We start from the raw sequence: 16,258 nt of genomic DNA on the forward strand, positions 1-16,258 counted from the left end.
AGAAAAATTAAAGAGTAAAATCTATTTCACTCACTGAATTGGAAATACCAATGCTATTTGATTCAAGATATGAATTATATATGATTAGGGAATACACTATATATATATATATATATATATATATATATATATATATATATATATATATATATATATATGTATATATATATATACAGTATATATATATATATATATATATATTATATATATGTATATATATACATATATATATATATATGTATATATATAGATATATATATGTGTGTATATGTATATGCATGTGTAAATGTTGAAAATATATATATATATATATATATATATATATACACACATATATACATAGATATATGTGCGTGTAAATGTTGAATATATAGTATAAATATTCACATTTACATACAAACATCAAAATACATACATATGTATATTGTATATTGTATACTGATATATATATATATATATATATATATACGTGTGTGTGTGTGCGCGTAAAAATCACAGGAAAACGTGATGCTCAGATGCAGAAGAACCACAGGGAAAATCCCTGTGGTTCTTCTGCATATATATATGTGTGTGCGTGTGTGTGTGTTTATATGTGGATATGTGCGAGTATATATATATATATATATATATATATATGTGTGTGTGTGTGTGTGTGTATGTGTCTGTGTTTGTGTGTGTGTCAGTGTGTTTATATACCACTGAAAAGAACACTTTTCATTAAATGGTTGACGGCAAATACAAAATGCATTCGTCAAATCTTTACTGTAGAGGTTGCTAGCCCCAACCTACATTGACATCAAAATTCAGCTCACCAGAAATAAGCCATCAACCTGGCAAAAAGGAACCGGGTGCTATACCAGTAGTTCAGAACTAAACGCAAGCCACTAACTATGAAAGACCATTGTGAAAGGGGTAAAAAAGCGATCACTTTCTCTCTCTCTCTCTCTCTCTCTCTCTCTCTCTCTCTCTCTCTCTCTCTCTCTCTCTCTCTCTCTGCATAATGCTTGGTTTGCGGTTATTACTTACAACAGAAATTAAACGTAATATTACAGAAAATTTAGTAAATATTTATTACAATATTTTTCCACACTTTCAAATACCCGTGTTTAGACATAAAACATTAAGGATATAAATACATGATACATTAAAAACACGCTCGTACACTATAACGGTATATATATATATATATATATATATATATATATATATATATATACATATATACATATATATATATATATATATATATATATATTATTATTATTACTTGCTAAGCTATAACCCTAGTTGGGAAAGCAGGATGCTATAAGCCCAGGGGCTCCAACAGGGAAAATAACCCAGCGAGGAAAGGAAACAAAGAAAAATAAAATATTTCAAGAACAATAACATTAAAATATAAACTATAAAAACTTTAACAAAGCAAGCAGAAGAGAAATTAGATAGAATAGCGTGCCCAAGTGTACCCTTAAGCAGGAGAACTCTAACCCAAGGCAGTGGAAGCCCATGGTACAGAGGCTATGGCACTACCCATGACTAGAGAACAATGGTTTGATTTTGGAGTGTCTTTCTCCTAGAAGAGCTGCTTACCATAGTTAAAGAGCCTCTTCTACCCTTACCAAGAGGAAAGTGACCACTGAACAATTACAGTGCAGTAGTTAACCCCTTGGGTGAAAACGAATTGTTTGCTAATCTCAGTGTTGTGAGGTGTACGAGGACAGAGGAGAATCTGTTAAGAATAGGCCAGACTATTCGGTGTATGTGTCGGCAAAAGGAAAGTGAATCGTAACCAGAGAGAAGGATCCAATTTAGTACTGTCTAGCCAGTCAAAGAACCCCCATAAATCTCTAGCAGTAGTATCTCAACGGGTGGCTGGTGCCCTGGCCAACCTACTACCAGGAGATCTGACTAACATTATTAATATTATTAATTGCTAAGCTAAAACCCTAATTGGAAAAGCAGGATGCTATAAGCCCAAGGACTCCAACAGGGCAAATACCCAGTGAGGAAAGGGAATAGGAAAATAAACTACAAGAGAAGTTTAAGAACAATAATAACATTAAAATAAATTTTCATATATAAATTATAAAAAAAGAGGATAAAAACTTCTAAATAACAAAAGGAAGAGAAACAAGATAAAATAGTGTGCCTGGGTATACCCTCAAGTAAGCGATTGCAATTACAGAGGTATCACACTTACGTCAGTTGTTATGAAAATATTTAATTATGCTTACTCTAAAGACACTAGAGAGAAGGATTGATGAATGGCTCAGAGATGAACAAGCAAGATTTAGAAAAGGTAAAAGTTGCGGTGACAAAATTTTATACAGCAATCGGTAGAATGCAGAAATACACTTTGATGGCTTTTGTGGACAATGAAAAAGACTTTGTTAGTGTGCACCAGTCAATTTTGTTGAAAGTTCTGTGTTATTATGGAGTTCCTCTCAAAAATGTAAAAATGATCAAGTCTGTACATGAGGATAGCAAGTACAAAATTAATGTTAGTGGAGTCCAATCAAATAAATTTCCAGTGAACATTGGAGTACTCTGAGGGAACGTTGTCAGTTTGTCTCCTATTTTGTATATCCTCTTCGTGGATTTTTTAATGCATAGAAGTTGGGGATGGTGGTGAAGGATTGGACTGGATTGGTAATAGCTGACTTAGAGTGCGCTGATGACGCTGTCCTTATTAGCAGAATACCACAGGATTTGCAATGCTTCCTTATTAGAATGCATGAAATATCACATGAGATTGGATTCAAGATAAAAAGAAGAAAGACAGATGATGAAAACCGAATATGCAATGGAATATAAAATATCACAGGAAGGAAAAAGCATTAATGAGGTAGAATCATTTAAATATTAACGCACTATGATCTCTAATACAGGGTCTTTAGTATTGGAGTGTAATGAAGGATTAAAAAAAATAAATCAGACAATGGCTAGGTTAAGTAAAATTTGGAAATCAAATGGCCTGAAATTATATATAAAAATCTGGCGATTACTTTAAACAGGGTTCCACAAGGCACAAGAAGAATTGCAAGACAGAGGTCTACGCCATGTAGTAAGCAATGATGAATGGAGAAGTATTGATTTAAAGCTCTAGATAGAGATGACTGGCGAAATCTCTTAGAGTAAATAGGCGTAGGAGGAATGATATAAATACATATATATATATATATATATATATATATATATATATATATATATATATATATACATATATATATATATATATATATATATATATATATACATACATACATATATATATATATACACACACACACACACACACACACATATATATATATATATATATATATATATATATATATATACCTGTGTGTAAACCAGCATAGTTATTGTACATGTGAAGCATGCGTAATATTCATAAATGTAATATTAGAATCAAAGTTTGTTACATGAGTATATCTAGAGGTAAGTTTGAAATTATGTATTTGCGCTCCTATATTCTATAAATGAAAATAATTCCCTCTTTAAATGGGACACAAGGGTAACTGTAAGAAAGTAGATATACTGGATCTACACTAAATCCAGACTAATACCGAAATGAGACCAACTCAAAATAATTTCCCCAATATACATTAATAAACTTCTAGTATATCTATTATATATATTATGGAAGCTTATTGTGAATGAAATAAGCCATTGTTGGACTTCTTTTGGTTACATGGTGAAAAATTACACTGACACTAATGCCACATAGCCATAACTATGTCTGTACAATAAGAAATATTGCCTTAACTCACCTGAAAATATTTATGAAACAATAATAACATAGCATTATTAATGCCTTCTTATTAATTATCATACCTACGCTCTGTAATCCGGATAATAATTAATAACTGTAAATTTCCCTGCTACGAATTATCAAATAGAACATTCTCACCTTTGCTAGACAGACTGCGTCATTTTAAAACCGGGGAGGGGGGAAAAGGGTAAGGTGCAAATATCATCTTTCATATTCTATTCATTCCTTTTTTTAGAAAAATAGCGTTTTAATTAACGATTTCAATGACCCCGTGATATTTTACCGAATGAAATTTCTCCTTTTGACATTATCGATATAATCTTTTAATCCGAAAAAATATGGATTATTTCATAATTCGTAAAATATAGATAGTGTATATTCTGTCTCTGTCTCTGTCTCTCTCTCTCTCTCTCTCTCTCTCTCTCTCTCTCTCTCTCTCTCTCTCTCTCTCTCTCTCTCTCTCGTAGAATTTTTACTTTTCCCGTCATATACACAATTACGTACCTATTCAACCCTGTTCGTCCTTTAAAACGTAAACACTACATTAAGTATTTGTGCATCATCAGGCCAAAGAGGAATACCTCAAGAATTAAACAGCAATCTTAAGTCACACATACAGTACAAGATTATTGATATAATTTTCCCTATTATTTGTAATGACACACGTTCAAACAAACCAGGTCACACCAGATGACATGCTCTTGGTTGAATATGGCCAAATTGCACTGCCAACCATGATTAGAGGTCTTGCCGAAAGTTACCGTGTCTCTCAGGAACTCTTTTTTCCTACAAGAGATAGAAATGAACCGTCTTGGGTACGATCTCATATTATTCTTGATTCTTTGCTTATCTATGTTTATATAATTTTCAAAGGGAAACTTTTTCATGTATTTTGCATTTATGAACTACAGGATAACCATAAATTTTGCATATCTTTCTTATGAGCATATACCACTTACACGTAGTCTTTTTTTTATCTATGTTCCAAGAATTTCTGTATCTTCATGAGATATAAGCGAATTTTTAAAGAAATAAGTTTTTATACATCTAGCATTTATATAAATAGACTAGGTCAGCATTCGAATACAAACATTATATAACACACACACACATATATCATCATCACCATCACCATCAGCCGTTACTAGTCCACTGCAGAACAAAGGCCTCAGATAGGCCCTTCCACTTGCGTCTGTTTATGATCTTTCTGTGCCAGTCCACACCCACAAACTTTCTAAGTTCGTCAATCTATCGTCTTCCCTGCCTTTCCCATGATTCTTTTACAATCTCGCTAGACCATTCTTTTATTCTAAAGTCCATCTAATGTCTGTCATTCTCATAATATGTCCTGCCCATGTCCATTTCCTTTTCTTACATGTAGCTAGAATATCCTCCATTTTAGTTTGCTCTAGTATCCATGTTACTCTTTTTCTGTCCCTTAGTGTTATTCACATTATTATTCTTTCCACTGGTAATTACTATAATTACTGAAAGAGTGAGGGAACAGTCACCATGGGCTTTGCTGTTTGCAGATGATATAGTTCTGTGTGATGAAACCAGAGAAGGATTGGAGGGGAAGCTGGAGAGATGGAGAGAGGAATCGGAGAGCAGAGGGCTAAAGATCAGTAGAACAAAAACAGAGTATAATATGCGTTGCAACCCGCAGAGCCAATTGAATGATATACATTTGCGGGGGGAAATAGTAAATAGGGCAGAAAAATTCAAGTACCTAGGGTCATATGTGGAGGAAACAGCAGAGCTCCAAGTGGAAGTGAACAGTAGAATTCAAGCTGGATGGAATAATTGGAAAAGTGTCGGGAGTGGTGCGTGATCGAAGGATTAACATAAAGTTAAAGGGAAAGGTACATAAAACTATAGTGAGACCCGCCATGACATATGGTGCACAGACCTGGTCCATGAAAAAGACCTTTGAGAAGAAAATGGATGTTGCAGAGATGAGATTGCTGAGATGGAGGGCTGGGATCACGAGACTGGATAAGGTTAAGAATGACTTGGTAAGGAGAACAACAAAGGTTACAGAGGTGTCAAAGAAAATCCAAGAAAAGAGACTCCACTGGTTTGGGCACGTAATGAGGAAAGATCAGAATTAAGTTGGGAGAAGGTTGTTGGAGATAGATGTTCCAGGTGGGAGGAGGAAGGGGAGACCAAAGAAAAGGTGAATGGAGTGCGTAACAGCAGATATGGAGAAGAACGATCTCACAGTGGAGGATATTGGTGACGGAAGAAATTGGAAACCGCTTTCAAGAAATAGCCACCCTGCATAGCGAGAAAAGCTTTAGTCGAAGAAGATTTTTTCCAATGGTCATTGAATTGTAACTAGCTTACGGTCCAAGGCTCTAGTGAGGTTCCATGTCCTGGGGAAACACTTAATGTCTGTCCTAAGTACGTATATTCGTTATCAATCTCTAGACTCTCTAGAGGATCGTCCATAATTATTATTTGGTGTCTCTCTGTCTTTTCATTGAACATTATCTTAGTTTTACTCATATCAATATTCAGTCCTACATTTCTGGTTTCTCTATTCAAATCTTCTTTCATCTTTTGAATTTCCTCCCAAGATTCACTAGACACAACTATGTCATCTGTAAACCTTAAGTTGTTAAGGTATACTCCATTAATATCAACTCGTACATTTTCCCAATTTAAATTCTTAAAAACTTCTTCTAAGCATGCTGTGAATAATTTAGAAGAAATGGGGTCTAAACTCCTTTTTCAATAGGAATTTGTTCAACTCATCTTTATGTAGCTTTATAATTGCTGTACTTTATGTATAGATGTCCTCAATTATTCCAACATAAGATTCTTCTATTCCTTGTTTTTGAAGGGCTTTTATTACTGCTGAGGATTTGACAGAATCAAAAGCTTTCTCATAGTCTATAAATGCCATACACAGTGGTTTGTCATACTCTGTTGATTTTACCATTACCTGTGGCTATTGTCGGGTGTTGAATACCTACTTTTAAAGCCTGCTTGCTCTCTTAGTTGATTAACACACACACACATATATAAACATATATATGTATGTGTGTATGTATGTACATTATATCTGTGTAAATACTGTATATGTATATATATATATATATATATATATATATATATATATATATTATATATATACATATACACATATATATATCTGTATACATATATATATATATATATATATATATATATATAATATATATATATATATATATACTGTATATATATATATATATATATATATATATATATGTAATGAGTGTGCGTGTATATGAAAATACATTATATGTACAGCATATAATACACAAATTTACATTTATGCATATGTATATATATATATATATGTATATATAAAGAAAAACCAAAATATGGACATATTTCAACAGCCAAATGTACAATGGCGTTGTTCCCTTACTATTTTATAATAGATGAAACCCGACTAGGAAAGTGTTGCTGCTCGTTTAATGTAATTTTAATTATTAACAGTAGCTTTCAAAGTATTAATTAAACTGTTAAAATATGGTACAAATTCACATTTTACCTACTGTTTATCTAAACATTTCCTTTCATGACGAAGTAATATAGATGTTCATAATGGAAATGGGGTGAATGATAGGATACATGAAATATGATACGCATTATTATTATTATTATTATTATTATTATTATTATTATTATTATTATTATTATTATTATTATTATCATTATTATTATTATTATCATGACAAGCTAAGCTACAATCTTAGTTGGAAAAGAAGGATGCTTAAACCCCAAAGGCTCCATCAGGGAAATATAGCCTAGTGAGGAAAGGAAACAAGGAAATAAATAAAACTACAATGAACGATGCTTGTAGAGATTCAATGCTAACTGAGTAAATGAAAGAGAAACAATAAAATCTGAAAGAGTTCTAAAGCGTTTGTAAGGGAAAGAAATTTAAACTGTGAATAATCATAATGGTATGGGTTGAATCAAAACAAGATGACGAAATAATAATTGTGATGTGAAATGATAATATAAATATTTGATTCAAATAAGTGATTTGGAGTAATGGAAAAAGACGATGGTAAGAATCCAAAGTTTGAACATGTGAGGAAAATGCTGATTGGTGATTGAATGTACAGCATGTGATAAAATGAATGAAACTATTAAGACGAATTATTTTCATATTATTTATGAGAAATATGGATTGGAAGAAGGGCTAGTAAAGGTGACTCGATAGATACCCATTTTAAAGATGGTTCAACCATCTGGAAAGAATTGAGGATTGCAGGTTGGCACTGAGCTATTTTCCCTGTTGGGGCCCCTGGGCTTAAAGCATCCTGCTTTTCCAACTAGGGTTGTAGCTTAGCAAGTAATAATAATAATAATGATAATAATAATAATAATAATAATAATCCAAACGTGTTGGTAGGATGGTAGAGAGGTACTGGAAAATGCTGGAAGGATGGCAAGGCAATGGAATAAGCATGGGAGGACCATAAAATCCAAGAACCGCAAAAGTACATTAGATTGAGGTGAATGGTACATGGCGTTTATGGTTGTTTGACGTGATGCTGATCCGCGATTGTGAAAAACTGGCTAATGATGAGGACTGTTTTTTCTAACTTAGGGGTTCATGAGCAATTCACCATTTAGAAAAAAAAAAAGAAAAAAGAGGCGTTGTCCTATTTCATTTGTAGTTACTGCATACTTTATATATATATACATATACATATATATATATATATATATATATATATATATATATATATATATATATGTGTGTGTGTGTGTGAATATATATATATATATATATGTGTGTGTATATTTACATATATATATATATATATATATATATATATGTGAATATATATATATATATATATATGTGTGTATATTTACATATATATATATATATATATATATATATATATGTGAATATATATATATATATGTGTGTATATGTATATAAATACATATATATATATATATATATATATATATATATATATATTATATATATATATTTATATATATATATATATATATATCAAAAACTCAAAACGTATAAATATTAATGTTTTATCATTCGATATCTGTTGTGTTTAATTAACGCTTCCTTTTATTTGGGTTTGTTGAATAAATTCTAAATAAAACTTTGCAATAAGACAGTCAATTCAAAACGTTGAAGATGTTTTCCTTGTAATATCTACTATTTTGTCTGACCATTCGTCTCAATTACATCAACAGTTGAAGATTAATGTGTATCAATGCTAAAGACGTAACGAAAAACAAAGAATATTTAAACCTGTTATTGTCTAACTTCTTTCAAAATATAAAAATATAGAGAAAATACCTCATATTAGACACGCACTAGAGACCCATTTGAAATGAGCCCATAAACCCAGCAAAGCTTTGATGAGGGAAAAGCTTCAATGAAAATCCATTCATTTCCCCTTCTATTCTAACACAGTTTTTTCGTATTTACTCAAAAGTCATACTCTTTATCTCTTTCACAGTTGAACAAGCACGTAGGAAACTAATATATATGACATGTCCATTATTTCTTCCATTCGTCAGTCGCCGTAAAAGTTTCAGATATGTGTCATATTTCATTTAGACAATATAATGGTGTGCATGGCCAGAAACTAGCATTCACAGCATATAGTCGATATATTCGTGTAATTATGTATTTCAAAATTAATGCAATGTTCTCTCTATGATATTACAGTTCTTTTTAGATTGATTTATTTCTTTATCTATAATATTCTTCTTATGTTCTCCTTACATTCCTCTAAGAGTGATCAATCAAAGATAGTTCATGTAACGTGCATACAGTAGTCATGCCCCACTTTTATAGCAGTAAGTCCAAACATATATACATACATAAATGTGGTATTTCACGAAGAAATACATATATACATATATATACATATATATGTGCGTGATATATATATATATATATATATATATATATATATATATATATATATATACACACACACATATATATATATATATACACATATATATACACACAGACATACACACACATATATATATATATATGTATATATATATATATCTATATATAATATATATATATGTATACATATGTATATATATATATATATATATATATATATATATATATATATATATATATATATGCTCCCTACACGTCCAAAACACTTCTCTTTAAGATTTTTCCGGCTGATAAAATATGTAGAACAACACTCAGCAGTTCTTGCAAAGATAAATCCCAAAGAGGACTGATGCCCCAAGAGATTATTCACCTTATTCCTTTTATTTTTTTTTTATTCAGCTTTGCCTTTTTTGGTTCTTTTTTTATATATCTTCCTTATTTTAGGATTGATTTGTTAGTTTGTTTTATTGCACGTCTGCTTTTTATATTGGGGTTCTTAGGCTCGAAGCATTTTTCTTTCTTAACTAGGCTTAAACTTTGCCTTATAATAATAATAATAATAATAATAATAATAATAATAATAATAATAATGACTAATGATAATAATAATACTAATGATTATTATTATTATTATAATAATAAATAATAATAATAATAATAATAACATTTTACTAATATCAAATATAATAATGATAATAATAATAATAATAACAAAAAACAAAAATAATAATAATAATAATAATAATAATAATAATAATAATAATAAAAGTTCATACAAATACTGACAGGATAAAACACTGCATCTAAAAAAATATCAAACGATAATACAGATAAAAACAATAAAAATATACACACCTCTATAATCAATGAAGTAAATAAAAAGTACACAATTTAATTACAATTCAAAATATAGAAAACGAAACCGTCAAATAAAACACAGCCATTTGCATCCTGTGAATTAAGCAGAGTATTGACAAATATCAAATTGAATTATACAAACAACAAAACATGGAAAACCAACAACTACGCGTATTTACATTTCGAAAGCTAAATATGAGAAACGTTTACCACGATATTTTTCCTCGCAAAGTAAACGTTGGCCTGTATCCGTCACCAAATAAAATTCCTGGTGTTCAAATGCAATGTGGAAATAACAGGAATTTTACATATCTCTACGAAATCCAACATTTAGGGATTCCGTGGTGATATCTTTCATCTTCAGGCAATAAAGTACTATAAAACTATTCGATTACATGCTTACTTCCATAAATTATCATAATCATTATTATTATTATTATTATCATTAAGATCATTATTATTATTATCATCATTATCATTTAATTAAAGATAACGACTGCCTTAATGGCGTTGATTTTATAACACACTTATTCTATAGATCTAATCTTTTTCTTAACAGCACTGCAATTTGCCAGTAACTGTGATATTCTCATTCTTTAAAAGAACACATATTCATCAGAAAATGAATGAATTCTTCACATAAAAAGTGTACATTTGAACATAAGTTTATGAAGGAGGTTCAGGTATTATTATTATATAGGGAATATCACTTCTTGAAAAATTTTAAAAATGATGAAATACGAAGAATGACAGGTATAGTTAAGATTACAGAAGTGATAAGAATGTCACGCCTGAGATGATGCAGGAACGTGTTGAAGATGAATGGTTGGGAGGGAGTGAGGAGGGCTTGGGAGAAACTTATGCCAGGCTGACACTTGCACGACTTTTTGCCACGAATTTGTCGTGGCAAGTCGTGCCATTTTGTGGCACGAACTGAAAAAAAAAAAAAAAAAAAAAAAAAAAAAAAAAAAAAACTCAGAATCGCAGCTCACCTGTCCACAATGACACGAACTGGCACGACGAGTTCACGACGAGTTCATGCAGATTTAGCATAGTTTGCGCACTTCCCGCATCGTCCCGACGAGTTCTCGAACAGTTCGTGCATAGTTCACGTTGCGTTCACGAAATTTTGTCGTGACCAAAATTTTTAACATTTCAAAATTCTCGTCACGACATGCCACGATGTCACGACAGGTTCACGACGAGTTCACTCCACTTCACGACGAGTTCACGCCAGTTCACGACTCGAGTCGTGACAATGCGTGCCACAAATTCGGGCAAGTGTCAGGGTACCTTTACGCGCGAGCGCGCACACAAACACACACACATTGTCCGGACAGTATCTCCGGACGGGGGATCCAACTGGCAAGATCAAGAGGGAGGCAGAGAATAGGATGCCTTTGATAGAAGGCATTAGAGAACGAGCATCAAGAAACCACCTCTTAATGTTGGGATAACGGTGGGAAAATTACTATCGTTATTATTATAATTATAATTATAATATTTACAAACTCTAGTAGTAAAGTCAGTATACTACCAATGGGACCAGAGAAAACCAGTACCATGAAAGGAAAATATTAAGGGAAAAATATAAAATGACAAAATAAATTATATTTAACAAATAACAAATAAACTCGAGTATACTTCAGAAAAACATCTTAGCCACCTTTTGATATTAGACAAGTTAATTATGGAAGAACAATGCAGTTTACTAAGTAATAATCCAAGATGGAGACAGCTGGCGAAATCTAACTGAGACCCTTTGCGTCAATAGGCGTCGGAGGAGATAATGATGAAGTAATAACCGCATAAACAATAACAAAATATTAATGATAATAACAAAAACAATTTTTACATTTTTATCATATTGTTATTTCTACTGTTATCATTATCGTTAAGATTAAAGTATAATTAAGATTCTAAAAATATACTCCACTGAAAAAGCATAAATTTCATTTGGCCAAAAATTAATGTTTACAAAATAGCGGAGTGTCAGATTCACAGCTGCTGGACAAAGATAAACGGGGAATAAAGACGTACCGTTCTCTAATAAACTGTAACATATGAAGAACGCTTTGCTTCGCGTCCATTTACTTTCACTGAGAGAGAGAGAGAGAGAGAGAGAGAGAGAGAGAGAGAGAGAGAGAGAGAGAGAGAGAGAGAGGGGGGGGGGATTCTTAATATCCCTTTTCTGACGTATTATCAATATATTAGACCTACAGATTGAACCTTAATCCCAAAACTCTCAAAATAAAATGTCATCTCTGACTTGAGAGAGAGAGAGAGAGAGAGAGAGAGAGAGAGAGAGAGAGAGAGAGAGAGAGAGAGAGAGATCATTAGTATTCCTTTCCTGGTCTGTTAGCAATATATTCAACCTACAGATTGAATCTTAATCCCAAAACTCTCAAAATAAAATGTCATTTCTGACTTCAGAGAGAGAGAGAGAGAGAGAGAGAGAGAGAGAGAGAGAGAGAGAGAGAGAGAGAGAGAGAGAGAGAGAGACCATTGAATATTATTATCCGATTAGTATCATGTTAAATTTACAAAATCATTTAAAATACATCTAATAATTGCGACAGACTAAAAGGTTGATGCAGTGTTGATGAATTAAATGGATCAAAGGGGCTTTGGAATTAATTTCCTCCAAATATTTGCGAGAAAAATCTATCAACTCATTAACATTTATATGATATAAATATAATTCAGAATGATGCTATTGAAAAGCGGTAGCATTCAAGTTAACGTAAATTAATTTGGCTGATGTTTTTATTTCAAATTACGGTGTTATATCTAATCAATATTAATTCTAATACGGTTAAAGATTACTTAAAATACAACTACTGAATAAGCTCTGTAATACTAAAACAAAAAAAAACTTTTAATAACATTTATAGTTGAATATATGTTATGGGATAGTACAACATGGGGCTTGAAAATAGGAATAAAAATAAAATATATGATACTTGTTTTCATCTAGAAAGGAAATCAAGGAAAAATAAATTGCAAAAAAACTAGAAAAAACTTCATCGGAAGAATAAAAATCAAGTTTAGAAAATAAGTAACTGGAAAAAAAATTCACTGACGTAACTAACTTGTTTTCATTTAGAAAGGAAATCAAGAAAAAATAAATTGCAAAAGACTAGAAAAAATTTCATCGCGAGAATAAAAATCAAGTTTAGAAAATAAGTAACTGGAAAAAAAAATTCACTGACGTAACTAACTTGTTTTCATCTAGAAAGGAAATCAAGGAAAAATAAATTGCAAAAAACTAAAACAAATTTCATCGCGAGAATAAAAATCAAGTTTAGAAAATAAGTAACTGGAAAAAAAAATTCACTGACGTAACTAACTTGTTTTCATCTAGAAAGGAAATCAAGGAAAAATAAATTGCAAAAAACTAGAAAAAAAATTCATCTCGAGAATAAAAATCAAGTTTAGAAAATAAGTAACTGGAAAAAAAAATTCACTGACGTAACTAACTTGTTTTCATCTAGAAAGGAAATCAAGGAAAAATAAATTGCAAAAAAGTAGAAAAAAATTTCATCGCGAGAATAAAAATCAAGTTTAGAAAATAAGTAACTGGAAAAAAAAAATTATCTGACGTAACTAACTTGTTTTCATCTAGAAAGGAAATCAAGGAAAAATAAATTGCAAAAAACTAGAAAAAAATTTCATCGCAAGAATAAAAATCAAGTTTAGAAAAAAAAAAAAAAAAAAAAAAAAAATCACTGACGTAACTAATCCGCGTTGATTCTCTTGATGTAAAGAAAAGACCACAAAGGAAAAAATTTAATGAGTAATACATTCCTGATGAATTCTTATTTCGCATTTTCTCTTCACAATGAGAATGTCTTAATTATTTGAAAGCCGAAACGTCCCAGAGGGCGAACAAAGATTTCGGCCCAGGAGCCCGTTGTTCTTTGCCTAATTAGATGACGACTTCTCTTTGGGATTAATGTATTGCACTAATTCAAAGAGTGGTCCTTGCACTAATATTCTCAGAATCATTCATTCTTATTCATATAAAAGAAGAGTTGGGAAATACAATCTACTTGTGCAAACACATACATTAACATATATATATATATATATATATATATATATATATATATATATATATATATATATATATATATACTTTACATATACAGTATATACTATTTATCTATCTATCTATCTATCTATCTATCTATATATATATATATACATATATATATACACACACACACACACACACACACATATATATATATATATATATATATATACATATATATATATATATATATATATATATATATATATATATATATATTGTCAGAAGCATTTTTGGGGAGAAGCTGAAAGCCAATAACTGCTCAGGGATTGGTGATTGGTAGACGAGGAAAAATCCAAAAACCTATTAAACTAGAACCTAGCACTACAACACTCACATAATATATATCCTTTTGACATATAAGTTCTGGTTTTGGGTTTTTCGGATTGTTTTTAAATTTTGATGTTTTTAATATAATCTTCACTATCATAACGTAATCCATGTCTAAACATAATTAAATATGGTCAGTCTCTAGGGCATTGTACCGCTTGATATGGGAATGTCACCGTCCCTTGCCTCTGCCATTCATGAGCGACCTTTAAACAATACCATACCTCCTCTGAAACACTAATAGGATAATATTTTAAGATATTAATAGAATTATTGCTCGGTTAAGTAAAAAGTTTCTCATATACTTGACAAATAATGGAAATTTAATCGCATATATTTTAGATGCCAGATGTGGAATACCGTAAGGGAAAAAATTCAAGCGAAAACATTACATATATATCAATATCATTTTGGACTTAGGGATTCTATTATTATTCACCTAATGGATTTCAGTTTCATGCTTTTAATGTGATGTTATTGAAAATAAAGGGGAGACAAATCTTTTTTTAATCTAGCTATTTCTAAACTAAAACTGTAATTGACATAAGAAACTTTTCAATGAATAAAATAAAGAAGGAAAAAGTCTTTTAGTAATCTAGTTAATTTTACCCAAAGAATAATCGCTTTTAATTACAATGAATGCATTTAGAAAATAAAATATATCTTCCAACAAATAGACAAACAACCCCAGCAGCAAATAATTAATTCCCACAAGAAACATATAATAAATTTTACCATAAGTGTGGGTTCCTCCATGTATCCAATTATTATCTTTAATCTCTATGAGGAAAAAATCCATAGTAAATTTCATTAGATAGTAGAATTATTGTATTTTTCTATTTCTCATTACATAACAGGGAATTATAAATATAAAATTTAATTTCATAACTATTACTATAATTATTTGAACCACTTGCATAATCATGCGCTTAGCAATGCTCTTTCCATAACGGAGTCAATGCTAGCACAATTACTATCTGTTTATTTAAATTTCAAAGATAAGATTGCATGGATAGAGTCATTTGAGATGGTATAGTAGAACATTTTTTTTTATTCATTTTACTTTTGTGAGGAACAGTGAAGGAGAAGAAAGGTGAGGTGAATACTGGCAGTGTATTTACTAGGTCAATTTGAAAAAAAAAAAAAAAAAATCACCTGATACAAAGAACGCATTGGTGGATTCTTCATTGTCCGGAACCCCTAACCCGTAAGCTCTTGAAGGCAAAGACATTCACTTACTTCTCTATTCATATGATATGTACCTTCTTCCTTATGAATGTCGGTCAAGATAAAT

The sequence above is a fragment of the Palaemon carinicauda genome, chromosome 38 (genome assembly GCF_036898095.1).
Source record: "Palaemon carinicauda isolate YSFRI2023 chromosome 38, ASM3689809v2, whole genome shotgun sequence".
Classification (NCBI taxonomy): domain Eukaryota; kingdom Metazoa; phylum Arthropoda; class Malacostraca; order Decapoda; family Palaemonidae; genus Palaemon; species Palaemon carinicauda.